General features: G+C 39.2%; 1 protein-coding gene across 8 annotated transcripts in view; it reads left to right on the plus strand.

The window, feature by feature from the left end:
• GAB1 (GRB2 associated binding protein 1) overlaps positions 1–27178 on the plus strand; it is a 101282-nt gene that overhangs the window by 14381 nt on the left and 59723 nt on the right. The window contains exon 1 of one of the 8 annotated variants that reach the window (XM_055701024.1): positions 24566–24677. The exons of the other annotated variants lie outside the window; for them this stretch is intronic. The gene's annotated coding sequence lies outside the window, so the exon portion shown is untranslated. Of the gene's footprint in view, positions 1–24565; positions 24678–27178 lie in introns of those variants that run through there. 8 annotated transcript variants of the gene reach the window in all.

The raw sequence follows: 27178 nt of genomic DNA on the forward strand, positions 1-27178 counted from the left end.
GGGTTTTTTTAACGGGTTCATAAAGTACTGGCTATGTAGGTAATGAGACTGATGTGAAGAAAGTTCATTGAGGCCATTAAATGTAGTTCCTCTGAACTGCAGTTGTTCCCTAGTAGCTTTCAAACACCTTCTTATTCATCTGTGGAAAAAGCTCCCCAGATGCAAATGCAGGATTGTAGCTTTTGACTTACAAGGATAATTTCCCAAGGGCATATTGTGAAGATTCAGCAGAATCCAGCTAATCTTTTAAGGCTTCGGTAGCATAATTCAGAAACTTTGTTTTGGATAATTATTGTATGTGATAAAAAGGATGTACTGTTTGAACCCTAGCTCCATTAGCCAATATATTATCTTAAAGTAAAAAGACAAATTGAGGGGGTCCTCTAAATTTGTAACAGTTCTGGTTTAAAAATAGAGTATTGTTAACAAAATTATTTGAAAGAACATGCTGAACTTCCATTGAGTGTGGTAAAACTTACTTCAGTGTCCAAATAAGTATGTATTCTAGGTAATATAAAGGACAATGTATATTTTTCAGCTTTTACCATAACCTCTTGGTGTGTCTGTAGTAATTAAAACAACTTAAACAGTTTAAAAATCAGTGATGTGCCAACAAATGGTATCTCTTTGCTTTCATAGCAGGAAAACCTTCACAGCCGTCCCTGTATCTTTCAGGCAAAACCCTGGGTAAATAAGCCTTGCAGTATGCCCAGAAGGTTATCTTTCAGGGGGAGGTGGGAGCAAAATTCAGAACCAACCTTCCCAGAAAACTGTCTACTGGTACACCTCCATGTTTGGGAGGCCCTTGGCTTCTGCCTGCTTCAGTCTTTCCTCATGACTTATACAGCTGTCTGCAGAGGTCTACAGATGACCTTTTCCAAGCTGATTCTTGTGTCAATAGTTCATTCTTTATATTTCCCCCCCCCCTTTAATCTTTATTCACTTTAGAAACAATCAATAACTCCTTGCTTGAGCTCCAAGAGCTCTTGTATTTAGCCTTGTGATGCTATACCCTGCTACTCTGGTAACTTGATTCATGTCTCCAGTAAAAAGTAGTAGTTCTCTTTTTTTTTTCTTTTTCTTTTTTTTTTTTTCCTCCCCCCCCCCCCCCCCCCCCCCCCCCCTTTCCTCTCCCTTTCCTTTGGGGATCTGCAGCTTTTGTGTTAACTTGTATCTTTTCACCTTTTGCTTTTTTTGGTTATTGACCTGTCTGTGGATGACTTCCCATGTTCATTTTCTGTAATCTTTACATCAATGGGGCATGCTTCAGTCTCCCTCTTCCTAAATGCTGTCTCTTCTACTCTGACTTATCTTCTGTATACTGCAATTGTTACTGTCTTACTACCAAGAAAACAGAAGATAAATTTCGTTTGGAAGTTGCCTTTTCAGTTCTCTGTTCCTTTAAAATACACCCACGTTTTACTAACAATTAAGTCACTTGACTGCTAGAATTGCCTATTTCAGGAACATGTAGGTGACATGGCCCATGTTTGACATTGGGTGGGCATGTAGACTTTTTCCAGACAGAACCAGCTATAACTTGGTGTCACATTTTTGTGTTTTGTTTGGGTTTTTTTTGTTTGTTTGGTTGGTTGGGTTTTTTTTGTCAGGCCTGCTAACCATATTGGGTGTCTTTAAATGCAACAACTATTTTATTCATAAATTCAGGGAATTTGGACTGTGAAGACTGTATTTAAAGCCTTTCATAAACTGCGCTATATCTCTGTAAAGACTTATATCTCATTATTTTTCCTGTGTCTGATCTAACAGATGTATCTCTTTGGTTTTAAGCTGTGTGCTAAGTCTGGGGTGAACTGATTAAACGCTTTTTTTGAACTATGAGAACTTGTGTGTTTTTTATTCAGTTTTTAATTAAAGCTAATTTCTTCTATTACACATGCAAAGGATTTGTAAGGTTGTTCTATTGACTTGTGTGTTTTTGTGAAATGCTCCTATGTCTAGAAGGGTAAGGTTTGGGTTTGGACAAGGAGAATGTTAGCATTGAATATACTTGTTACTCTGGGCTTGTTATTTTGTGACATGTTATTGTCTGTTGTGTTTAAAAATTACAATTATTATTTTCACTCCCCCAAAACATGCTAAATGGACATGAATGCCTTACAGAGCAAAATAACCAAGGCAACTATTTTTGCCATTTTTCTTCTGTTTTCCATCTTTCTGAGTTTGTGCATTACTGAAGGAAGGAACTGTGGGCAATCTTTTCAGGAGAGTTCATGCTGAATAAATGGTCCCCTCTCTCTCTGCTTGGAAAGCATGTAGCAGGCTTTGCATTTAACTGCTCTGTTCAGCCAGAAAAGGCTGGAGTAGAGTGGAGTGGAGTAGAATGAAAATGGAGTGGACAGAAAAAGACTGGGTAGTGAGAGATTGCTTTGTAGCTAGGATTTTGACTGTATGGAGGTTCATTAAGGCCAAAAGGGCTTGAATTTGTGCATAGGAACAATTGAGAGAATACAGACTGGAAAGCATGGGAATTATCTGTGCTCTGTTAGGAGCACTGCCAAGATAAGCTGCTGTCTTCTATATCAGCTGTAAAGTTTTTGTGGTCATCCTTCAGTAAAGCCCCAAATAGCGTACATGGTTCAAATTCCATTGAGATATAAAAGCAAGCACAAATATGAAAGCTGACCCCTGAAAGAATGCAATTTTAACTATAAAGCCAAATTTTCTTTCATTTTATGATCTCACTACTCTAATAATAAAATAAATATATATAAACAAAGACCCAAGAACCTGAAGCCAGCAGAATCTACCACATGCATTCTCTCATCTGAATGGGGTAAAAAGCTTTGGAGTCTTTGAGTGCTTCCTACAGCATTGGTCTTCTCTTTCCTGGGCTGAGCCTCAGTCAGGTTGTCTTCTCCCAACTTGTCAGCCAAGTTTGAAGTGATTTGGAGCTGGGGCATACCTTTATGTTGGTGAAATGACCACTGGGGCTACTGCTTCCTGTTTTTGCATGTCTCTAAAAATACTCTAAAAATTATAATGTGACAAAGTAGAGTTAATTACTCTGCACGGAAGGGAATTTCTGTATCCCAAATGCCATAATGTAATCTAAGCTTGTTGCTGTCCAAGAGGAAGTACTTGTGTGAGCCACCTCACCTGGGCCCTGCACTTGCCGATGTAGTTCAGGGTACCAACAGCTGTTTGTTGGTTAAAACTCAAGTTAAAACCGAGCAGCCTGTATGTTTGAGCTTTACAATGATGTGCTTGGGGGGGAAAAGATAGAGTTGTCTTCATATAGATGTGGAAGTAGCCTGGAAGTGGTCCAGAGTTGTTTGTACGCTCTTACAATTGTTCAGGTGCATCTCTGTGCAAGGTGTTCCTGGAACTGAGGGATGGAGAAGATGACTTGTTATTTTCTGATCTTGTTAACCTGCAGTGTTCTTAATGGGAATAACTGGAAGTGAAGAGGCTACTCAGGTGTAATGAGGTTTACTAATGTAACCAATGTTTCAACTTGTTCCACTGCATGTTTGCTCTAAGGCTTGTTTACGTATTGTATAAGCCAAACTTGCCTGTCTTGTTAGGTGAGTGTGGTTTAAGTCTGCAGAGCTAAGTGAATGTACTGTAATATCTTACATAGCATTAACAAAATATGCCCCTGTGGTATGACACATTAATGGCATATGAAATCTATATGCTTTTGAGACACACCTCATAATGTTGATAACACTTTTTTGCAGATTGTGGGATACTAAAAAAAATACCGTAACCATCCTTAAATATTTAAAAAATAAATAAAAGGGGGGGGAGGAGGGAATGTATGGCAGAGACTAGAGTTTCTATGGAAGGGAAATGGAAGTTGAAGATAGGTTGGGTTTTTTTTTATCGGTGGTCTTTGGGTATGTTCTGAAATGAATTGAAAATGTTTGTTTTGATGGACTGCTTGTGTCAAGTGAGGTGGTTTTTTTTAAATATACCCACCAAAAAGCTCACTGCCGCCTTGTTCCTTTTGGTGAGCTTTTGGAATTCATCATAGGAATATTTTTAGTATTTCATATAATATAGCTACTATGAACAACTTGTTTCACTGAGAAGATCTAGTGTGAAAAGAATGTAATAGTCATTCAGTATAACACTTTCAATGCTAAGGAAAATTGTTCCCACTACTTTTTTTGTTAGTTTGTTTCCTCTTGGATTAAGCTTAATGAGTATATATTAAGTAAAACTTTGTAAAGAATTTTCAAGTAAGTCAGTTAAGCAGAGCTACTGTAAGTTGATTGGTATCCTGTTAAACAGAAAAACCATGAAAAAAAAGTCTGGTTTTGAACCAAATTCTGCAGTTAGTGTGTATTATTTTTTTTTTGCCAGTTTTGTTCATGGGAATTGCTTCAGCTATAGAATCGGGTCTGTAGTAAAAGTTGGTTTGGTTTTTTTTTTATGCTTGGAACTACTTTTTGTTGCCCCTTTTGAACTTCAACATATAACACTTGTGCGTCTCTAAGAACCTGAAGTTTCTCAAACAGGAAGGCTCAAGTTTCCAACAAGAGAGTCCTATCAAAAAGCTGATCTAGATGAATTTAAGTATATCGTTGTAACCCATTGATTTAATGACCTTTGTAGAAAACTATCTTGATAACTGTTATTTTTGTCATAGTAAAAAACTATATCTTTTAATTCTAATATGAAAACAGTAATACAGTTTCTTCATAAGACTAAAAATACAGCTCTACTGGAACAACATGCTTCCAGATTATTTTTTCCCTTCTGCTCTCTTCACTTTCCCAAAAGGTTGGAAGGAAATGCAGTTTCATAATCGTGAGGTTTCCTGATAATTTTTTATTTTCCTATTTTGATAGGCTTCCTAATGTGCATGTCACACTTTGCTTGGCTTAGGTTGTCCAGAATTTTTCAGGGTAACTTCAAGCAGAGATAGTAAGCGTATACTCATGTATAGTTTACCTTGTGGCTTGTATCTCAGTTTTTTTGTGTAGTTATCTGACAGTCTTAATCTGTGTTACTGGAAGAAGGTTTGTGTAAAACCCTTTTATAACAGGAGAGGCCATGACCCATGGTGATTTTTATCTGGCAGCAGTGGATAGAAGGGAAGATGTTCCTTTGTTTGAAACTCTCCAGTAGTGGATTTTTTTTCCTTGTTATTTCCATTTTTAGTCCACTTGTTTTGAATGTCATATAAGAAACTGCAGTCTTCAGACTATGCTGGTGTCGGCTCAGTGTGGGTACCGTAATGATGAAAATCTGGCTTTCTGCTGGGATCCAGAGGTGATGGTGGAGCCAGCGAGGAGCACAGAGCACTGTGAAGCTTCACACTTCTTTCTTGCACTGTCTGACATTTCTGTGTGTTTTGGGTGGAGAAAGCTACAGGCAGAAGCTCAGCCTTGAAGTAAAGGGGTTTGTGGCTGGTGAACTTTTCTTGAGTTGAATAGATTTGTTTATGTACCAAAGTGGAGATTGTAGAGGAATTCCTTCCTGCTGTTATTGCCTTAAATTGAGACGGTGTGGGGAAGAATTGAATAATGTGGGCTGAATGCACTATGGGTGATCAGATGGCCTTGTATATTTACATTTGACTTATTATAGTATAGTCATCATTCTTCGTCTTCTAAAATTAGCAAAGCACAGCACAATTATAATACTTTCATGCTTCAGGATAAGCTTTGCATTTCATTAGTTCATTGGTTCTTATTTATGCTACGTCAGTTCAGGAAGAAAAATGTTAAACTGGAATAACTTGTTTTGAAAGTTCAGTACAAGTGTGTGCTTTCTTCATCTCTAATTTTAAATCTCCCACCTCTTCTCTTAATGTGAAAGTCTGTTTGCCTCGTCCTCTGTGCTAAGTTGTAGACTTCACCATGGAGCAGCATCAAAGCGGTTTATTTGCCTTCAAATATGCATATGTATTTGGTTATAAATTTTTAGTTGACACCCCACTGAATCCTCCTTTTTTTTTTTCTTCCTCTCCCCACGCAAATATTTTTAGGGCAAGATTTACTGGTAAAAATAGTATCAAGGTAAGAGGCACCTCGCTGTAGCAGAGTGAGGCTTTCCCAGGGAAGCTGGTGTTGGCGTGCCCCTGAGGCGCGGCGGCGGGTGCCACCTGAGGGGCCAGTGCCAGGCCAGCAGCACCCTGCCCTCAGTAGCCGCCGGCCAGCGGGCAGCTGCTTTCTTGTAAGGTAAGTCATGGCCTTCAGCGATGGTGAAGCGCAAGGGGTTCCGCAGCGTTTCGGCTGGCAATCTGAGGGAAGGTTTTCTTCTCCCTCAACCCTGAGCAGCTTGAAGGCTGTTCCCTGCTCCTCCCTCCGCAGCGAAGGCCTCTGTGGGGCCATCTCTCACCCTGGTTGTTGCGCTCTGAGGAGATGGCCGCACGGGTACAGCGTGGGGCCGGCTGCCTGGAGCCCCCTGGCTCTGCCTGCCTGCTGGCTCCGGGGTCTGCCTGCCCACCCGCTCCGGCCTGGCACCGTCGACCTGCTGATGCCCCTTGCCATGCCTCTGCCGCCTGGGCCGGACTTGCGCTTTGCTGGTGGGCAAGTAAGATGTCTGCGTTCCTGTGGGAAGGCCGGCTGTGGTGATTATCTTCCTTGAATGCCGCTTTAAAGGTACCCGGTGAAGCATCCACTCTAAAGATCAGTATTGTAGTATTTTTATGCATACTTTGAAAGGCAGATGAACGTTCAGCTGGGTTAGTGGGCAAACAAATGTATGTGGCCCTGGAGCCTTGTGCGCCGCTTGAGGGTTGTGCTGAGGTACCTGTCAGACAAAACCAGAAGGATGTGACACTTGGCAGTCACATTTCTCTTCCTTCTGTGACTTGTTGCAGAGACTGGAGTGAAAAATGAAACGCTCGTGCTTCAGACCGGTCTCCAGAGCGCGGACATGTACTTTGTCTTAGTATCTTTCCTCGCAGCTGATGTTAACGGAAGGAACCTTTTCTGCTTCACATTTTTCTTGTTCACAGGCTTCTGTGTGACCTTGTAGTGAAGTCATAAAAACTTGAGTCTTTGCTATCGCAATCCTTGCCATAGCAACATGCGTCATAGCCATATAATTATTTATTTAATAGGTTTAATTATGAAAACTGGGAAAGGCACTTATGAAAACTGGATCAGGTAGGAAAACAAAAAAGCACTAGAATTAAAGTAAAGAAAGGAAAACAAAAAACCAAAACCACACGCTTTCATGATAACCTGAGACAGGAATAAGTTAAGTACTGGAGCCTTTGTTTTAAACTACTTTATTCCCTGTCTGCCTTTTCCTCCTTTTTTAATTTTTTTTTGTCCGCCGTGCAAGAACCATGCAGCTGCTTCAGTGATATTTTTTCCCCCCGTTTGCAGACCTATAAATACACTTCCTTTGTCATGTTGTTTCCCAAGAGCTTTGCCTCCAGATAGCTTTGCTATTTAAAATTTTTCTTCTTTGAATTTCTTTCTATCATGTAAAAAATTAGAAATCCAAAACCAAATGCTCTTTATTAACTTTTAAATTTTAGATTGTCTACAGTTTTCTCGGCTTGTGTTCAGAAATCAATTTTGCCATTACAAGCCTTCTCAGAACTATCTATAAGAATGAAATATTATAAGTATTGAAGAACAGAACATACAGACACTAGCACACTCTTAGAGTAGAGAAACTATGTTTTTTATAATCACAAGTACTAGCCTTGGAGGATTTCTTCATTTATTGTCATCACAGTATACAGCAGGAGTTACATGATCTGCACCATCTTGCACTAGCGTACTGGTGGACTGATCCCTGATTAATAGTTGTTCCTTTTCCTTAATTCATGAGGGAAGAATGAAATGAGACAAATAAGTTTATTGATTCCACTTCAGACTTACTGACATGTTGTGAATCTTTCAGTTTAAATCGATAGCTACCTCAGTAGCCATAGCAGAAAAATACCTGGACTCCTGGCAGAGATGCCCTTTCCTGTGTGTCTGCCTTCAGGCTGCAATGGAGTCTTGAATGAGAGTGGGAGCAAGTAGAGTGGGAGTATCAGAGCAGGTCTTGGCAGCTTAGGATCTTAGAGATGGTTCTTGCTACAAGCATATTAAAGACTGGTTGCGAAATACAACTTGGTGACAGAGCAGTGAATTGTTAATCCAGGATGGGGCTAGAATTTCAAATTTGTGAACTTTTGGCATGGAGGGAAGGGTGGGGTTTTGGAAGGAATTTCATTAGTTGGATCGTGATATAAAGTGCAAAGACTTTAAAGTGAGTAACTCAAAAACTAACTTGGAAGAACTTTTCTGTTGAAGTTATTACTTGACTCAGAAGCCTTCATTAGTGAATATTGCTGCTCAGGCCTGATGCATGGAAGCAGAATTTCCTTTTTTGTTGTGTTTGTTTGGTTTTGGTTTTTTGTTTTTTTTTTTAATGGTGAAATGTGAAACCTTTCCTGTTGGCATGCTGGCTGACTTAACCACTTTGGTAGTCTCTTTCTCACTGTGTAGGAAGAGTAGACATCCACTCCTCTGCTGTCTGTGGAGAGCTTTGTGGGATGTAACCTTTCCTTCCTTGGAACATTAATTTTGCTTTTTATATTGGGAGAAAAAGTCTTGCATTAATTGTTCCATTTGCCTTGCTCCAATTGTATCTTCTTGGCTGCCTGTGAAATTCTGCATTTTAGAATTGCAGTGCTTATGAGAGAGTGCCTCCGTCTTGGGAGTTGCCTTGTGGCATCACTCTTCATAAGAGGAATCAGCAAAATCCTTTTGGGTTAAAAACAGACCAAAAAAACCCCCAAACACCAAAAAACCAAAAGTCTTTCTAAAAGTAGACTGGACTGGTGAATGGTCACCTGGTCCAAATGCTGTGTGAGTGAGATGTGCTGTTTAATGTGTGACTGCAGACCACCTGAGGAGCACTTCACTTATTCCTTGGGCTACAATAGTGGAGCCTCAGAAGTATGGTTCTGGAGCTTCATGAGGTTCCCAGATAGAGTTGGTGGCAGTCCAGCCAAGCATACTTTTATATTCCTGTTTAATCTTTACCCTGCATTGAATCCAAGCATAAATCTGACATTCACAGTATGACTCTCATAGATTTCTCTAGGCCTTGAAAGAAAAAGCCATACCAAGTTAAAAGTACTAATGCAAAGGTATGCAGAAGTGTATACAAACTTGTAATGTGTGTGTGTCTCTCTGCAGCTGTTTTGACTTAAACTAATACTGTCTCCCTTAGTCAAGCGTCCAAAACTTGGAGGAAAGTTGAAGTGGAAAGTCATCTATTCAAAATAGCAGGAGAGCTCCCGTCTGAAATCACTACGCTATATTGTCAAATTGGATAAGCAAGAGCTATCTAAGGTCTTCCACAGCATACTGTGTGGGTATTGTCACTGGTGTTGAGGAACTCAGGATACCTTGCTGGTGGCTGGCTGGTATCTCCAGCGGATGCTTCTTTATTAGGTTGAACTTACCAGCATCAAAAATTTGTTGGGGTCTAGTGCAGCCTTTGCATTCTGAAAGACAGGTAAAGTTCTGACAGTGTCCTTTATCCATAAGCTTCTCCTCACCTTTTCTGGAGAAAAGTGGTCCTTCTGCAAGCCTGTCACCACCCAGAGTTTGTAGTTGCTAAGGGGGAGTGTGTGTGTGTGTGTGTATGGTTGGTTGGTTTTTTTGTCTGCAGCAGAAATGTGGCACATCCACAGTGGAGCTCTTTGCTGTCTTGTTGAATGACATTTTAAGAAAAAATGATGTTGTAGAACAAGATATACAGATGGACTTCTTTCTCTGCCTTTGCTTATTGCTGCTGGGTTCCTCGTCTCTTGACTTGATGAATGTTTCTCCTTTAGACAGAAGCTTTTGTTCTTATTTTGGGCTCTGAGTATAGAAACTTGGAGAGTAGCTGGCCTGCAAGAGCAAAAAGGCTGTGTGTAAGAGGAGAGGTGGTTTACAGGGAGCTTTAGAAGTGAACCTACACCTGGTGAGAAGGGAGTGGCGGGAATAACTTGCACCTAAGAAAACAAACAAAAAACCCCCAAAAGGAATAGGAGAACTTTGTAATGTTACAGGCTCTTGCATCTGCCTAAGGCAAGGTCACTAAGCTCACCCTTCACTTCCATAAAGCTTTCACTTGGTGTGGGAAGCCTTAGCCTTATAATCCAGAAACTACTGAAGAAAAACTTCCATTGCAGGTTTTTTTCTTCTTTCTTGCCTGTATCTTGACAGCTAAACCGTATTTCTTCAGAGGAAGATCAGATGTTCTTTTAACATTGCAGCAAAACTGTACCACTTAACCATGTTTTGATGCATAATGTAATCAGCTTGATTGCTTTTTTAATATGTCATTCAGACCTACAGTTTCTGTCAGCTGGACTGAATCTGTTCTCTTGGGGAATTTCAGAAATACTTTCTGGTGGATCACAGCACCTGATGTGTTAAACAGGTGGTTTTTTTCCCCAGCGCTAAATCTGTGTCCTGGGGTAAATGGTGACCTTGTAGGGGACAGCTAAAGCATGTTGTGGAAAAGGTGCTGGGTTCTTGGTCTTCCCCTGCTTTTGCAGTGGGGAGGGAAGGGCTGAATGGAGTTAAGGCTTTCTGTGCCTTGTGTACCAGGCAGCACAGCTGCACGGGTGTATGACAGGCATTAAGTCATGCTGGGTACCTTTGTAGATTTTCTCAGGTGGAGAAGCTGATGGGGGTGGAGTGGCAGCATAGAAGCTGTGCTGCTGTAAAGTCTTCCTTTTTGAGTATTAGTTGGGCATGGCTCATTATAGTTTGATCACTTGAAAACTAGTACAAAGCTGTAACAGCTTTCAGTGCTGTTCTGTTTACTTTGCAAATCACAGGGCCAGGTTGCATTAAGAGATAGGGTTTTCCTTTTTGAGTGTTTTGCTCTTGAAAGGCTTTATTGACAGTATGAGGTGTGAAAATAAGGCACGCAAGTGGCTGTGGGTTTTTTTCTTTTTCTTCTTCCCCATCTGAGTGTGGTAGTGTATCAGCTTTAATAGGACTATGATCTCACTAAAATAAAATGGTTGAATGTGGGAGCTTTTAATATTATGCATTCTCGATTAATTGTGAGCTAGAAAGGTTTGAGTAATTAAGGTTTTTAGTTCACTTATTGGTATGTGCTGGTCCTAGAAGATACAGGTGCTTCTTCTATTTCTTCTTCATTAAAAGGAAGTGTAAAACCAAAAAAAAAACCCCCAAAACAACCCAAAACAAAAAAAAAGAAACCAACAAAAAAAATCAAACTTGAACAAAAAGCCAAACCGCCGTGTAGGCTGATTGGAAATCTGCAAGTGACATAGGTAAGAAATTACATTTGGCATTTTCATGTGTTTGCTTAAGCATACTATTATAACGTAAGCATTCAGAGATCTTTCTCATAACAGCAGTGTGCATAGTTTTAAACTTCTGTGGCAAGATGCTTTGCTGCAGCTTGAATGAGTGAAAAATGGCAAGTAGCTGTTATATATATTCTAGACAAAAAAAAATAAATTACATAAGTACTTATGAAGTGTCCTTAAGGAAAAGAAGTTATCTGTGTGGGAGTGTGAGGAAGGATTAAAACTGAGACAGTCAGTAATCCCCCTCCCCTCTTTTTAAAGAAAAAAGGTTTTCCAAGTAACACAGGAGAAAAGAATAAATATCACTAATCAGAAAGACTTAAAGGTAAGAGGAAGGCTCCTGAATAACACAAGACTAATAACTCGCCTCATCAGACTGATTCTGCATTACATGTGATTTTATCTTGTGTAAAATACAGATATTGGTTTCTTATGGTCATGTCTGCTTCCTCTGGTCTTTCCTCCTTCCCTCTTTTCTCTGTAGAAAACTTCTTGGCGAGGCCATCGATGCAAATTTGACCTTTAAGTTTTTGACTGAACAGCTCGTGTATCAGGAAATAGCTCAGAATGTGCAAGATAATTTATTGCAGGAATTTAGTGCATTTTATCACTCCTTGAAACTTTCAAGGCCTTTTAAAAATCCATCTCTTTAATCTTACCCTTTACCATGAAGAAGTTCTGCTTGTCAAGCATCTGTGTGAAGTGCTCAATCATGTGGCTGGTACACCTTGATGTGCCTACTGTGGTGAGGCTGAGGAGGCTGGGTCCCGTTGCGTTGCAAATACCTTGGTGTTTGAACAGCTACCCAGCAGGGAGGGAGATGTCAGTCTGTCTTTGGGGGTTTCTTGCTGTTATGAACCAAATTGTGGCCTGTGTTAGGTGGCACAGCAGGTGCTGGAGTCGGTAACACTCTGTTGCTGGTCCCATGTGAGTGCGCAGGTTTCTTGCTCAGCTGCCTCGTGGCAGTGGTGGTGTGGGGGGGTGAGCAAAGGGTGCAGCCCTCTCCATTTTCTCTTGCTGTCCCTGCCTGTTGCTTCTGTGACTGTATTAATATGGAGCAGTTGAAGTCACTCAGTTGGCTGTGAGCCATCCTGTGCTGTATGTGCAGCTTCTGCGAAGACCACTCTAATGCGCAGACTGGTGATGAGAGTCTGAGATAGAGGGGCAGCACGGAGGGAAAGGTATGTCTTGTCTTTCTGTCAAAACTGTGTGTCATCTTCAGTGTATCCAAATCCTGCTCATGCATTTGACATTTCCTTTCTTCTTCTTGCTAGCCTTCCTTTCTATCCCACTGGGATAATTTTACTTTTTTTCCGGTTAGACAAACCGACACTGTTTTGTAAGCTAATGGTCGGTCTCCATTAAGTTGTTAAGCAACCGTGTTTCATTGATGAAAGTCTTTGTTCAACAGACTTGGTGTTTAAGGTCAGTGGATTATCTCTGTGTAACAGAAGGGCAGGTGTGCACCTAGAAGCATATCATTCAAGCCAATTTTTAAAAAAATCGTAGCAGGGGTTCTTTGCACATCACAGCTACTGGTACAATAAATAAAGTAGCAACTGAGTTCATCTTGGAAAATTTCTGTATTTACCTTTTCTATTGGAAAAAGTCAAATTTCTGCAGTCAAGCTTTTTGTCTAAAATATTGTAGAGATTACTAGATTGGTGCAAAAATAATGTGAAAGTGATCTTGACAGGAGATTTGCATCATAATTCGATAAACCCATTTCACAAGCCTAGAACTTGATATTTCTCTTTGCTTGTAATCACAGTGACTTTTTACTTGGATGTAAAGAGACTTTTAAATATGCAGTGAAACACTTAACTGGATTTACTGCAGTGTTTAACATGCTTCTCCTTGAAACAGTGTTGGTCAATTTTTAGAGAAAGTTCCTCATGATCTTTTTATGAGCTTTCCTCAAGAGCAGTAATAATAAAAGGGAGAATGTTTGAAAACATACCACAGAAAGTTAACGAAAAAACTCCAGTGGGTCATGCTTCCCTATAACATTTAGCATGGAGATGAAAAAAATCCTATTGGGGGGTTGGTAACCTAATCTTAGATTCTCATAACTATCTGGAAAAGCCTAATAAACAATTGAAATGCAGCCTTTGCTATTAAAAAAACTTTAAACTTCTGTGATACTGCATTGATTTGTGTTTGTGTTTATATCTATGACTACTAGTTTACCAAAGCTGTTGCAAAACATTTTTTCTTCCTAGTGCATTAGATAGATTTATCTGGCAAGTGACTCATTCTGTGCTTTTAAGAAAAACCCTGTCAGAGGCAAACAGAAAAGAGGAAGGGAAGTATGTTTTGGAGATGTCCTATACACTTTGTCTTTCTCTCTGTGAAGAACAGACTTTTTTTCCTCTTATACAGCACCTGTGTTAAAAAAAACTTCTGGGAGATAATGTATTCTCCCAGAGATCTCTGGTGTTCACCCCTTGAGTGAGGGAGGGTAAACTAACCTTGCTTACTGTCACATTCCAGGTACTGGTATTCTCATACTGAAAATAAACTTAACTATTGCACTGTTTGTGCTTGTAGGAGTAATTGTACTGGCTTTGCTTTTAAGGGGGAACTTTTCTCTGACTGTCTTCAAATTCACCCGACAAATTACATAGCATAACACTTACGCAGAAGGTCGTGTGGGGTTTTGTTGTGTGTCTCTCTTTGGTTGTTTTTTTTTTTTTGTCGTTGTTGTTTTTAACTGTAGACTTTTGATATGTGCTTGTGAGACTGGGATCTGAGATAATACTTGATTTGTTTAATTTTCTGTATCTTACACATGCAGCTTTTACCTGTAACTGCCTTTTTTCCTATAAGGCTTGAACAAACACTTTCCTCTGGCTCCATTTAGCTATCCAGTTAAAAGCATATAAGAATAACTTGAAAAGTATGTTCTGAGTAGGAGGTCTTTAGAACAGCCCATATGAAATAAAACTAGGTTTTCTTATTCACGTGTCAGGATCTCATAGTAATATAAAATGGGAATATTTGTAGGAAGAAGTGAAATAGTTTCCAGTCACTTATTTCAATGTGACTTAGTCTTCCTGTATGCTTGATAAAAAGAAATACAGAATATTGAACAACAAAGCAGAGGGGACTGGGTAGGTGGCAAGGCATTTCACTTTCTCAGTCTGTCAGACCAGATAGCATAAAACAGTGTTTGAACTCTCTTGTGATTTTAAATATTTTCTGTGTGCATGCATCTTCTTTTAAAATAATAGTCGTTAGGAGTATCAGGAGCGTCCCTTGTGCTTTATTACAAGTGGTCTATGTACTCTTGGCATAAATACCAACCTCATTGCTTCACCCCAATATGGATGTCGTCAACAAAAACCTCTGTTTATGTTCTGCTCTTATCCATAGTTCTTAGATTAATTATTTGTAGCTCTCCGTCTGTAATTTCTTGTTAAAACATGTACATCATTCCTGTTGAAGTACTACTTCTCGTTCTTTCATGATCTAAAGACAAAGGAAACATAAGGCAAGAATTGATGCTTTCTCTTCAGTAACTGATGCTGTCTCTTCGTGTTGTTTGATCTAAAGACTTGGCTTCATTCCACATTAACAGCATTACAGTGACAAGAAGGGTCCTGTCTTTCCTAATGTATCCCTAGTAAATAAGATAGATGTGTGTTACCTAGTGATTGAAGTGAGTCAGTTGGCTAATAGCATCACAGCTGAGAAGTATCTATCCAGATGCAAGAGTTGTTATCGTTTGGACTTGGTGTCACCTTTTGTTGTCACTATTGATACTCCAAATGTACAAACCTAAAGTCAATATGGCAGCTGGAGATTTACTTGGTGATTTTTTTTCTAATTTTTTTTTTTCCTTTTGAAATGCTCAGACCTAAGTTTGTTCCTGGAGCAACGGCTGTTTGTGCTGGGTTTCTGAATGTCTAAAAAGGGACCGGGTTTGTGGTAAAAGCAGTAGCCTATAACCAAAATTTTGGAATTCACACGTGTGGGCAAGATCTCTTTGAAATTGCCATGGTACTTTTGGACCTGCAGGTGATGGCAAGAATCATCTTGCATTCAGAGGATATTTCAGGAAAATTCTTTGCACATTACGCAAAAGGGAAAGAGCAGTGTATGTAACAGTTGCTTGACCATTCTTGCATATGTGTTGTCCAATGAAGAGCCATCCACACTTTACCAAATGTACAAAACCTGTTCAAATTAGTAAAGCTGCTTGTTGGACAATCCATTTGTGGAGCTGGTAGTTGTGCTACCAGTTGGGCACAGGAGGGGAGAGGGGTTCCAAAAACTCAAATGGCTTTTTTTTCCCCACTTATGCAGTTATCTAACCCCTTTTCATCATAACAAGAAACATTTTCTGTGCTTACTAAAAAGAGAATCTTTAACTTTGTACGTGGCTTAATTTTTACTCCTTGAACTGTCCTTGGTTTTATCTAGACCAAGATTGTAACTGGAGAAAAGAAATACAATGCTCTGTGTCACTAGCTCACGCTGTAGTAAACCTCAGCAGCATTGAATCAGTTAATGTAATTCTGATTGTTTTGATTAGTTCCTCCCCATTTTTAGAGGATCCCTCCCCCACCTCCCTGAAACTGTTTCCTTCATTTACATTGTTTGTATGTTAACATTTAGTCTCAGGGAAAACAGTTATCCTTATTAACATGAAACTGAGATAATTTTAATTTCATTCTTCAGGAAGAATTTGAATGTCTTTCTAACAGGAAACTACTGTGAAAACTTACTCTTCGAAGCCAAATACTTCTTTTACGTTGTAGTTTCAGCTGGGCCTTGCATCAAAGGCAGTTTAGTTAAGTCTACATCAGCTTTGGTCTGTGAAGTTTAGTCTCATTTTGTTCTGAATAGTTGGGACAGTGTGATCAATTTTTCTGGGACCTGGTATTCTAATAATGATGGTGGTAATGAGGGGATGATGAATTGAGGCAGTTGTCAAAAGTAGCAATCAGTTTCTTCTGTAAATGACAGTCACAGTGCTAAAGCACACTAAGAGCACTCATAGTCCAAAAGGAACACATCAGTGACGGTTTAGAATCACAGCACCACATCTTGAAGGCATCTTTTGTTTTTTTTAATGGAAGAAGTGTCATCAGCATCTTATTGGACCAATCTTATTCACCCACTTTTACAAATAAGTAGCAGAAGACTTCTAAGATTCCTTTGTTGGCTCTCAGATGTAGGACACAGCTAATTTGCAAGCTTCTTCATTTGAAGCTTCTTCATTAGAGATAATGCATAATCATGGTTAATGACAGTATTTATTATAATAGTGTATAGTCTGGAGCTGCATCAAATAGTGATTTGTTACTCAATTCTGTTGAATAATTAGGTTGTTCCAGTAATCGCCCTGTCCATGGTTAATTTCTTGCAAAAACATCTTGTATTGGACGACTACTGTCTGGCTTGTACATGCACTGATATAGCTGTAACCCGATTCTTTCTTGGACTCGGGAGATACCTAGATGATAGAAACTGTCACCCTGCTTCCCGGCTCTTCCTGGTCAAAACAATTCAACTAACTGTTGAGTATCTTCTGAACCATGGCTAGAAGTAGGACAATTCTTAAGGAGTACAGCTGTTTTACATTTTCTTCTTTGTCTTCCTTTACAGAAGATGTGTTATCTCCAAGCAAGACTAACCTTAGGCTTGTGTGACTCTGTAATGGCAAAACTTACTGTGCAGAATTTAGCCACCTCTTTTTCTACACACGCCCAATCATTAGAAATGTTTTGTTCAGTTTACACAATTATCTTATGTAGATAAAATGAATTAGTTTTTATAAGTATAATTTAATAAGCATTTACACAATATGGTTTAGCTTAGATGACCCTTAATCACTTGTGATTCAACTTCTTGCATGAGAAAATTTGACAGTACTTATTTTATGGAAAACACAGAAATGAAACTTTAAAATTAGAGCGTATGTTAGCACAACTGCATAATTCAGACAACTGTGCGTCATATTGAGCAATGCTGGGAGGACAGTTGATTGCAGGAAGTCTAAAAATATGTTGCTTCATATACACTTGAAGTGGCTGGAAAAATCAAATGTACGCTTGTTAATGTCCTACAGCTTGCAATTGCAGGATTTGGAACAGAGAGCCGCTATTAAAAAAATAGTAGTGAAACTCTGAATTTGTGTTTAGAATAATGTGCTTAAGCAGTCAGCTGTCTCATCCTGTGCAAAGTTACTACAGTTTCTCTTTTGCCTTGTAAACATCTGGGATTGTGATAATTTTCTAGATCGCCTCGGAAAAACAACAGGACATTACACTTGCAGGAAATCAATTGTTCTCCCTCTCCTTTCAAAATACATGTCTGCAAGCATGTGTGCATTCATGCACAGCTGTTGGGAGATTCTTGAAGGGTGAGCAAGGGTTATTTTCTTTATGATCTTAAGAGGTGCCTCTGATCAAATATAAATAAATACAACTGGCTTTCCTTTTTGTGACAGAATCATGAAGACGGCATAAAGATTCAGCTGCCTGCAGTCTATACAGAGAGCTTTCCTATAGATGGCCTCTGAATACTGCAGCCCTGCAGTAGCTGTTAAGGTGTGTGCTGTAGCACATCTCCCTCCAGAGCAGGAGAGGGCACAAATCTGGTCCTGTGTAGGCAGGGCTTTGCACGAATACACATGGTGTATGACTGCTTGCTAATGCGAAGTTATTTCATCAGGTCTGTCTTGGGACTGATTAATCAGTTTTTACCTTTCTTGCAGGTCTGTTTCTGCCATGGTACTTTGCACCTGGAATAGCTTAGCAATACATATGTCCTGTCTCTTGTTTCATACATGCACTTCAGTACTTACCCCTCTTCCACAAAACCTGCTGTACTTCGTGGAATATTTCAAGTGTGCTTTTAATTAAGTTAAATTAGTGAGACTGTTCTGTTTTGCTTTTTGACTATAAATTTAAAGTCAAATTTTATGTAGTTCCAATTCATGTGTTAACAAATGGCTACTTGGTAGTCTTGGAACAGTGGTTGAAATTGCTGTCTTACCAAATGTCGGTAATCTATAATTGTAAAATCATGTTGTTTCTGATGTATGCATACCATATCTCTGTATGTAATAATGTGTAACAGAAATTAGGGGCAGGAGACAGAGTCCAAAAAAAGATGTTATCCTTTATTTTCAGACCTGATTCTGCACTACAGAGATTAGAAGATATCACAGGTTGCTTATTAGCAACATCTTAGGTCTAGGGTTTATTCTGCTAGAGCTCTGCTGCCTCTGAAGACTTGTCTAGGCCAGCTTTTTATTTTGACTATTAGTAAGACAACGCCCTGGAGCTTGTTACTCTTCAGATGGTCTGTCCCCTGATAATGGTTGTTCACTTCTTGCCTGTCTGAGAGGTGGTGGGTGAATAGTATCAGTAGAAGTGATCAGGCTTCCTTGCTCAGAGCTGTTCGAATAGTGTGTTTATCAGCTTATATATATGTGTGCGTGTGTGTGTCTTGTCTAGTGCTGTTAATTTAAGTTTTTCAGTATACTAGACAGGAACTGCAAGGGCAGGCTGAGATATGCCTTTTTACAGACGTGGTCTTGGCGGTGCCATATAGCATATATGTTGAGGTTTGTGGTTCTGAACTATATCCATTGTAAATCCTGTAGGTGAGGTTTGAAAGCATGCTGGCCTAAGGAGCACCTGCACTTTCCCAGGACAGACTTTTAAATATGCAAAATTACAAAAACACCCAAACAACCCCAATCCCATACGTAATGTGGTCAAATGTCCATCTCCAGAAGCATTTTCTCATCTTTAAAGTTTTCTGTGGGTGTAAGTTCCAGCACAGCTTCACACTGTGCTTCATCATAGTGGAGTCAGAAAGAAATTACTGTCAGGTGGGAAGATATTTCTTAAAACCTTCTTTCAACATTTGTGCCTATTGCAATGCCTTCGTTAGAAGTGTGGAGCAATCTGTAGGTTCTAACCAAGAAATGTGTCAGAAATGGCATGGGGTTTTTGACCCAAAATGACTTCTTGAACATCAAACATTATTATGGTCTTATATACTACGTTTGAGGTAATAATGTCTTGATATATGGCAGTAATTGGAAAACTCTTCTTAATTATTTTTAAAACTGCAGTTTACAAATCCCTATTTCCTGCTTGTCCTATGCTGCAAATCAGTTTCTTCCTGTCTTTCACCCCCCCCCCCCCCCTTTTTTTTTTTTTTCCCACTGGTTGCTTATGTGTTTGTGCAATTTTAGTATGCTTGTAGAGTACCTTGCACTAGGAAAAGTATTTTAGGAACTATAACATCAATAAAAATAAGCAAATGCAGGAACTGCATGAATCTGTTACTTTGCTGCTTTCAAAAAAGAAAAAAGACTCTTTCTTAGTTAAGTCTTGGTCTATTCTGAACGATAGGTCACCTGCGTGAGTGAATTCTTACCTGCTGCTCTTCCACCATATACCTCGCCCCATTCTAAATCCTCAAGAAAAATGAGCAGAAGGGTGAATAATGAATTGATACGCTCAATATGCTACTTTTTTTTTTTTTTTTCCAGGGCAACTTTTTTCTTTTTTATCATCTGAGCACTCCTGGTGATTCACTAGTCTCTTATGAAACAAGTACTTGGATATCTCTATGATGCTCAGACTGGGTTTAGTCAGCAATATAATGTGCTTGTTCAAGAGCGTGCCTTTCTGCTGTGAATAACAAAAATGATTGTGGGAAAATAATGGTACCACTGATAAATGAGTGACGGAAACCCAATAAAGTCTGCACTCTACTATTAGAAATGAATTGTTACATCTTAATGCAGCTTTTCTAGGCTTTATGTGACTCTCCTACCTGGGCTTAGAATTAATCTAATCTAAATGACAATTTTATAAAACATCGAATGGAACCATTAAGCAAACTTGGGATGCATGGTGAAACAAACCTCATATGAAGTTGATCTTTTTGGTATTTTTTTCACACTGAGAATGCAACTCATACTTCTTAGACTTTCCATTTAATTAGCATTTTGGATCCCTACAGAAACTAGCATAATAACATCAGGAATCTTATTATAGATAGACCAACCAATGAATTTCAAAGTTTTAGGTTGCCTAACATCTGCCATTATAGTATTGTCTTAGTTAAATCATGTTTTAACTGGTTGTGCTAATGACTTTTTGTCCTGGATATCTGTCATAAGCTGACTGTGTGTGAGAAAAAGAAGTGAAAATGAGATAATTACTGGTTTAAGGAAGATGTCCTTCCCTGTCCTTTCTCCTGTTAAATTTTTTCAGTAGCAAGGCTGAGAGACCCTGAGAAGCATTTCAGTATTTTTCAACAGGATCTTTTTGTGCAGGGTGGGAAGGAACATCTTGGTTTCAAAAGGCTGTTAGCAGACTTTTGGAATATTGTACAATTTTGGAAACAGCATTAATTTCTGGATGAGACAGAATTAACAGGACTAAATACTTAGGTCTATTAAAGGTACAGAAGTTTAAAAACAGACACTTGTGCATTGCCAGTGTTCCATGCTTACAGAGACTACATTGCTCTTTCTAGGTAGATTCCAGTGCTATGCTAGTGGCAGAGTACTAATGCTGCTTTTAATGTTAATACTTGATACTGTAGATAGAGTAAACATTATTAGACTCACTGTTTCTACTCTTACTTCTTTTTGAAGCTAAGTCAAATGTATTTTTCCTCCTCTCCTTTGTCCTGTCTCCTTTGTATCAGCACAGTTATTTTGACGGAATAGTGGAAAAAGTAATGCTGACTTGTATCTGGAGTTTTGATTTTGTGCATTTTTTTAAACTGTATTAACAGTTTAATCTCTAAGTGGAGAGAGACCAGTTTGTGTAGTAGCCTGTCTAGCTGTTTCAGTTGTGTTCCCTGTTTGAGGTGTCTCACAGACGATTTAAAATTGCTTCATAAACAGTAAGTGATTTTACTGTTACCAGAAAGCTCTTGCTCAGTAGATGGTGTTTCAAATGGGAAAGGATTTTGCTTATGCAAACTGTCCTTTGTCTTGTGTGTCTGTGGCAAAAATAATAATAAAAAAGTCAACAAATAGAGTGACAGTTGCTTGATTATTTATGTATTCACAGAATTCCTGAGATTGAAAGGGATCTCTGGAGATGTACTCAAACTCCCTTGCTCAGTGCAATGGCAAGTTGCTCAGGACCATGTCCAGTTGGGTTTTGAGCATCTCCAAGGATGGAGACCTCTCTGGACAGCCTGCCCCAGTGTTCAGTCATCGTCATAATAAAAAGGCTTTTCTTAGGTTTAAATGGGGTTTTTTTATTTCAGTATGTGCCTGTTGCCTCTTGTCCTCTTACTGGGCACAACTGAGAAGAGTCACGCTCCACTGTATTTACTTCCACCCACCAGGTATTTATATGCATGGGTAAGATCCTTCTCCTCTCTAGGCTAAACAGTCACAGCTTTTTCAGCCTCTCCTCATATGAAAGGTGCTCCAGCCCCTGATTATCTCTCAAGCCTTTCCCTGGACCTTCTCCAGCATGTCCATGTTTCTTCTTGCAGAGCCCAGAACTGGACAGAGAGCTGCCAGACTGAGTAGAGAGGAAGGATCACCTCTCTTGATATGCTGGCAATGCTCTGCTTAATTCAACCCAGGAAACTGTTTGCCACCTTGGCTGTGAGGGCATGTTGCTGGCTTATTGTCAATTTGTCTACCATGGCCTTCCCTACAAAGCTGCTTGCTGTCCAGCTGGCTGTCTTCCAGCCTGCACTGATGTCTGATGTTATTCCTCCCAGGTGTAGGACTCTCTATTTCCTTTTGTTGAACTTTTAAGTTCTCATTGGCCCATTCTTCCAGCCTGTTGAGGTCCCTTTGAGTGCCAGCTGGCCATCTGGTGTATAACTTGCTCTTCTCCGTTTTGTAGCTTCTGCAAACTTGTTGAGGGTGCGCTCTGTCTCGTAGTCAGAGAAGATACTCAACAATATTGGCTCCAGTATTGATGCCTGGGATATGCCACCAGTAACTGACTTCCACCTGGATTTCATGCTGCAGATGGCAAGCCTCTAAGCCTGGAAGTTCAATCACTCTTCAGTCTGCCTTTCTGTCTGGTTATCTAGCCTGTATTTCAGTGGGTTTGTCTATGAGGATGTCATGGGACACAGTACTGAAAGCTTTCCTTAAGTCAAGATAATTAAAATTCACTGCTTGCCCATACTTCCTCAAGCCAGTAATTCCGTCAAGTTGATCAGGCATGATATTCCTTTCAGAAATCCGTGCTCGCTACTCTTGATCATAGTCTTGTCCTTCATTTGTTTGGAAGCTTGAGAAATCAAAAGTATTAACTCAGTATAAAAGTAGCCAAGCCTGGGTGAGAGAATTGGCATGACCCAGTTTTATATTCTATTCTGGAGGGGTTAGTGTGCATTTGGGTGGGTAGCAGGGGTAACTTACTTGTAAGTCTCTATTTTCTTATTTGAAATAGAGCTATGTGCCTTCGCCTTGGATGTGTGAAGATGATATCCTGTAAAAATGTAAAGTTACTGAACTGCTTGGGTTGAGTATGCTTGTGGAAAAGCAGGGAAGAAAATGTAGATTCCTTTAAAAATATTTTTTATCAGGGCTGTTAAAAGCCACAAGACTACTTTTTGGTATCTGCTTGCTAAAAAAGGATTGCTTAGCAAGGCAAGAGTCCCAAGTCAGGTCCAGGCTTCGCCTGGCTTGAGTAAGTGGCTTGTGAGGCAGTTAACTTTGGAGAAGAAGATCAAAAGACTGTTTTCCCCAAGACTGCCATGCTGTTTTTCCCTTTTTACATTCCCATTTTAAATGAGTATCCTGGTAGTGGATTGAGATGCTTTCAGAAGAGTTCAGGGATGCTTGGTTCAGCATAACGGGCTGGTGATCAGCAACAGGTTTGCAAATGGAAGAAGCTGCTTCATATGAGTTGTGTGTGTCTGTTTCCTCTTTCTTCTGTCTTTTTGGTTGGATTTTTTAATTTCAGGATTCTTGCTTTTTACAGATTGTGCCAAGCTTTATGTGGTTCTGTGTATTTCCAACCTAAACATGACAAGATTATAGCCATATGTACTCATCTGGTCTCCTTTATTTAATTATCTTTCCCTTTCTTTCATGTTATTGAAAGCAGCTAATAGTAAAAGGATAAACCAGAGAATGTGTTTTGGGTTATGGAGACCTGTTTTGGAGCCCCCAGTCAAGTCTAGATATGCATAGCCTTTAAAAAAAAAAATCATATTGTTAACTATGTGTTAATACCTATCTTTATACTTGTGTGTTTTTCCCTGCACTGAATGAAGATGTGTTGAAATTCTGGTAGCACAAGTATTTTCAAGTGCTTTGGGGAAAGTGTAAGAGGTAAAGCCAGTGTGATAAGGTAGTGCTAATTTAACAGGTATGTCTTAGATTTTTGCCCATGATTCTTGCGCTGCTTTGGGAAAGCTGCTTAATCACTCATTTAAAATGCTGATACTAGAGGGGCTTGTTCTGTCTTTCGAGCTGTGTGGTGTAGCTATTTTTTTTAACTGTGTGTACAATAACTGGATCCTTCTGTTACCTAGGTAGACATCAGAACAAAGGGCTGTTTTTTTCCCCTTGCAACCAAAGAACAAAATATAGGTTAGGTTTAGTTTTAATATTTAGATTTTCTCATTAGCCTAATCTGTCAAATAGAACAAGTTTTATTTGTATGTGTTATGTTACTTTGAGGTTGAATGATGCTTGGTTTGGTAAATGAACAGTTTTATATTGGTAACAGTAAAACAGCCAGTGTGCAGTGCTTGGTGAGCTCCGTTTGGTGATAACTGGGGAAGTTTGTGTTTTGGAAAAGGCAGTGACTGATGTTCTATGAAGCCTTATGGTTTTCCAATGTGAAATTTATTAACTGTAAACATGTAAATTGTTGCATGTAAACTTAATGTTCTCCATAAGGGAGCTTTTGTATTTTGCTGTGATTGAGCATAGAACACATGTAAAATTTAAAAATGGAATGTGGCTCATAACCTATTGGATAGAAGTAACAATTTTAGGATTGGAGCTAGCAATATTTTCTACGGTTGCGGCAGTACTTTGTTCACAATTTCTTTTTATCCTGTGAGGTAGAAACTCTTTACGGTTTTGGTTTCTGTGCATGGCAGTCATCTAGCTGTAGGAATGATAGCAGAATAAGCCGATTAGCATGATTGATACTGATGTCAGGGGACTGGCATAATGGGCTACCATTGAGACTGCATTGTGAAACCACACACGGATGAGGTAATCTCATTAGATGATTAAAACCTTCAATGAGTCTACCAGACTGCAGGGCTTTCAGTTGTATTGCTGTTGGGAACTGATGCTAAATAAGTGTAGTGCTCTCCTTGGAGTGATGCTGAAATGGAGATCTTGCTGGGTTTTTCTCTTGGATAAAAGTTGAAGCAGCTGGAGGCTGAGGAAGAATGTTCCGTCTTTCTGTGTTTTCAAGTAAGATTCTAGATGGTGGTGTCATTTTCTTTTGAAGTCAGTGTCAAACTTGTGCTAGTTTAGTTTTATTGTGCATTGCTGTTCTTTGTGAAATTCTGTAGTACTAGTGTTAAAAGGATATGTTTCTGATTTGTGTAACTATGTCCCTACAGCAAAGGGGAGTATCAGAGTTCTGTTTTTATAAAGTAACCGTGTTTTTTTCTGAAGGTCAGCTTTGTCTTGACCTAGGATGAGGTGTAACGTAAGTGGCACTTCTTGTCCTCTTGTCTGTCCTGTTTACCAATAGCATGGCAGGCAGCACAGGCTTATGCTAGAACTGGTGGTATACAGAAATCCTATCAGACTTGGTCATATGCTACTTGTTTTAAGGAACTAATTGAAAACCATTGAATTTGAAATGAAAAATGGTGTACTTAACTAGTTGCATACTTGGGCTTTGTTTTTGCTAGCAAACTGAAATGAAAAACAAATGTTTCTAATTCTGGGACTCCAGTGTTACAGGATCTATAATGCAAGGGTTACTAGAACAGAATTTTGGAAGGTCAAGGCTACTATTCTGAGACTGGCAGTAACTGCTGTTGCTGTATAGTCAGATTTTTCTCTATTAAAGAATAGCCCAGTTAATCTGTTGGAGGGTGGGGTGGGCGGCAAACAGAAGAAACAGTTCTGACTTCCATTGCATGTTGTGAGCAGTTGATCCATTTCTGTTGCTTAAAGTACTATATGACAAATGAGCACATATGCACATCCAATGAGACAAAAGCACGGATACCCTATTGTTTTGTTAAGGGAACCCCAGCAATGTAGGATCTTCTGAACTCTGTCAAATATGGTCTACTTATTCAGCAGCTCTGCAAGGAAGTGATCTTTGTCTGAGAACTATTTAGGATCTGGTGTCAAAAAAACCCCACCACCCAAACAAAAAAAAAATCACCAAAAACCAAAACCCCCAACAACTTGTTCTAAACCAAAACCCCCAACAACTTGTTCGAGCATGTGAAGAAGTAGGGAAACACGCACACTGCAAGCAGAATATGCTTTCATGTGTATGTGGCAAAAAATAAAAATATAAACTTGCACAAGTTACTGATAGGTTATAGACAATAATACTCTGTGAAATGTGGTCAGCAGAGCAAGTACACAACAAGTTTTCAGGTTTAATTTTCCTAGTTTATTGAAAATGGCATAACTTGATGATAGGAGACGTCATCTTGTGTGATTGGTTTTAAAATTCAAGGTTATACTGGACATCAGCGGTATACAAGTAGGAAGCAGGCCAATAATTGATACGCAAAATCAAGTTGAGTTTCATGAAATACTATATGGTTGAGAAAATAAATGAACTGGCAAGCATTACAAGTTTGCTTATAGCATTTTTTCTCCTTATAAACTGTTCATAAAGTGTTATTTTTGTGTAGTTAAGTATATCTTCCTGAGTAGTAGACTGAAGTCAGTTACTCGACTATTAAAATATCTGCTATGTATAGGTATGGAAATGTTTTCCATTTCAACTTTAAGTTGCTCTTTGAGTGTGCTGGCTGAGTTGAAGTATCTCAAGGTCTCTTGTTCTGAGACCTTGGTCAAGTCTTGACGTTGCCTGAGTTGTTTGAGGGTACACAGTTAATGGCACTACTTTGTAGTTAGTTTTTACTTTATGGGCAAAGCAAAGCCTTAGTACACAGCTGTATTTTGCCGGCCAAGGACCTGTTCCTCTGAAGAGAATTTAAAATTATGGAGTATTTCCAGGGAAACAAGACAAGTGTTTTGATTATGAAGCTAGAAACCTCCTTTGTTGGTATGACTGCAACCCAGCTACTCTTTCCAGAGTGTCTGCTGTGAACAGAGGAGAGCAAATCGTAAACGACAAATCTCACAAGGCCCTTTTCAAAGGGAATCAGTTACTGGCTTTACTACTTCATTCAGTTTTCTTCTTTCTGCATGTTGGGTCCACTTAGAAAATGAACTCATAGGGATGGTATCTCAGCCCTGGTGGCTGTTGTAATAGGTAAGTGACTTCAGGTTCACCAAGACAGAGTGTGAGCTAGGGAGATTAATCCATGATTGTATTTGTTACTCTGCCTTTCTTATTTAAAAGTTGTAACTCTTCTGTTTACATAGGCTGGTTGTAATACCTGAAAAATCTATAATCTCTGTTGGGCCATATATAATTGCTTTCAACTCTGTCTGTAAACTGAGTGACCTGGTAAACAACTGTAAATAAGCTGTTTCAAAACACCTCTTTTTTGATTGACATGAAGAAAAAAAAGTATTTCTTTTTAATGTTATTAGAGAAATTTTGGGTAGAATGTAGATTCGGGGTCAAGTGCCTGAGCTATTGCAAAAGAGAGGGGGTAACCCTTCTCGTTAGAAACTGAGTGGGAGATGTGTACTACCCGTGAAGTATACTTTGTCCTCATTTGTTCTTAAAGAAAAGAAATAGTTTTTTCTACAGAGTAAAATTTTGCTGATGGTGATTTGTGTTTCAAGCACTAATTTTCCTT

Source organism: Falco cherrug, chromosome 1 (genome assembly GCF_023634085.1).
Source record: "Falco cherrug isolate bFalChe1 chromosome 1, bFalChe1.pri, whole genome shotgun sequence".
Taxonomy (NCBI): domain Eukaryota; kingdom Metazoa; phylum Chordata; class Aves; order Falconiformes; family Falconidae; genus Falco; species Falco cherrug.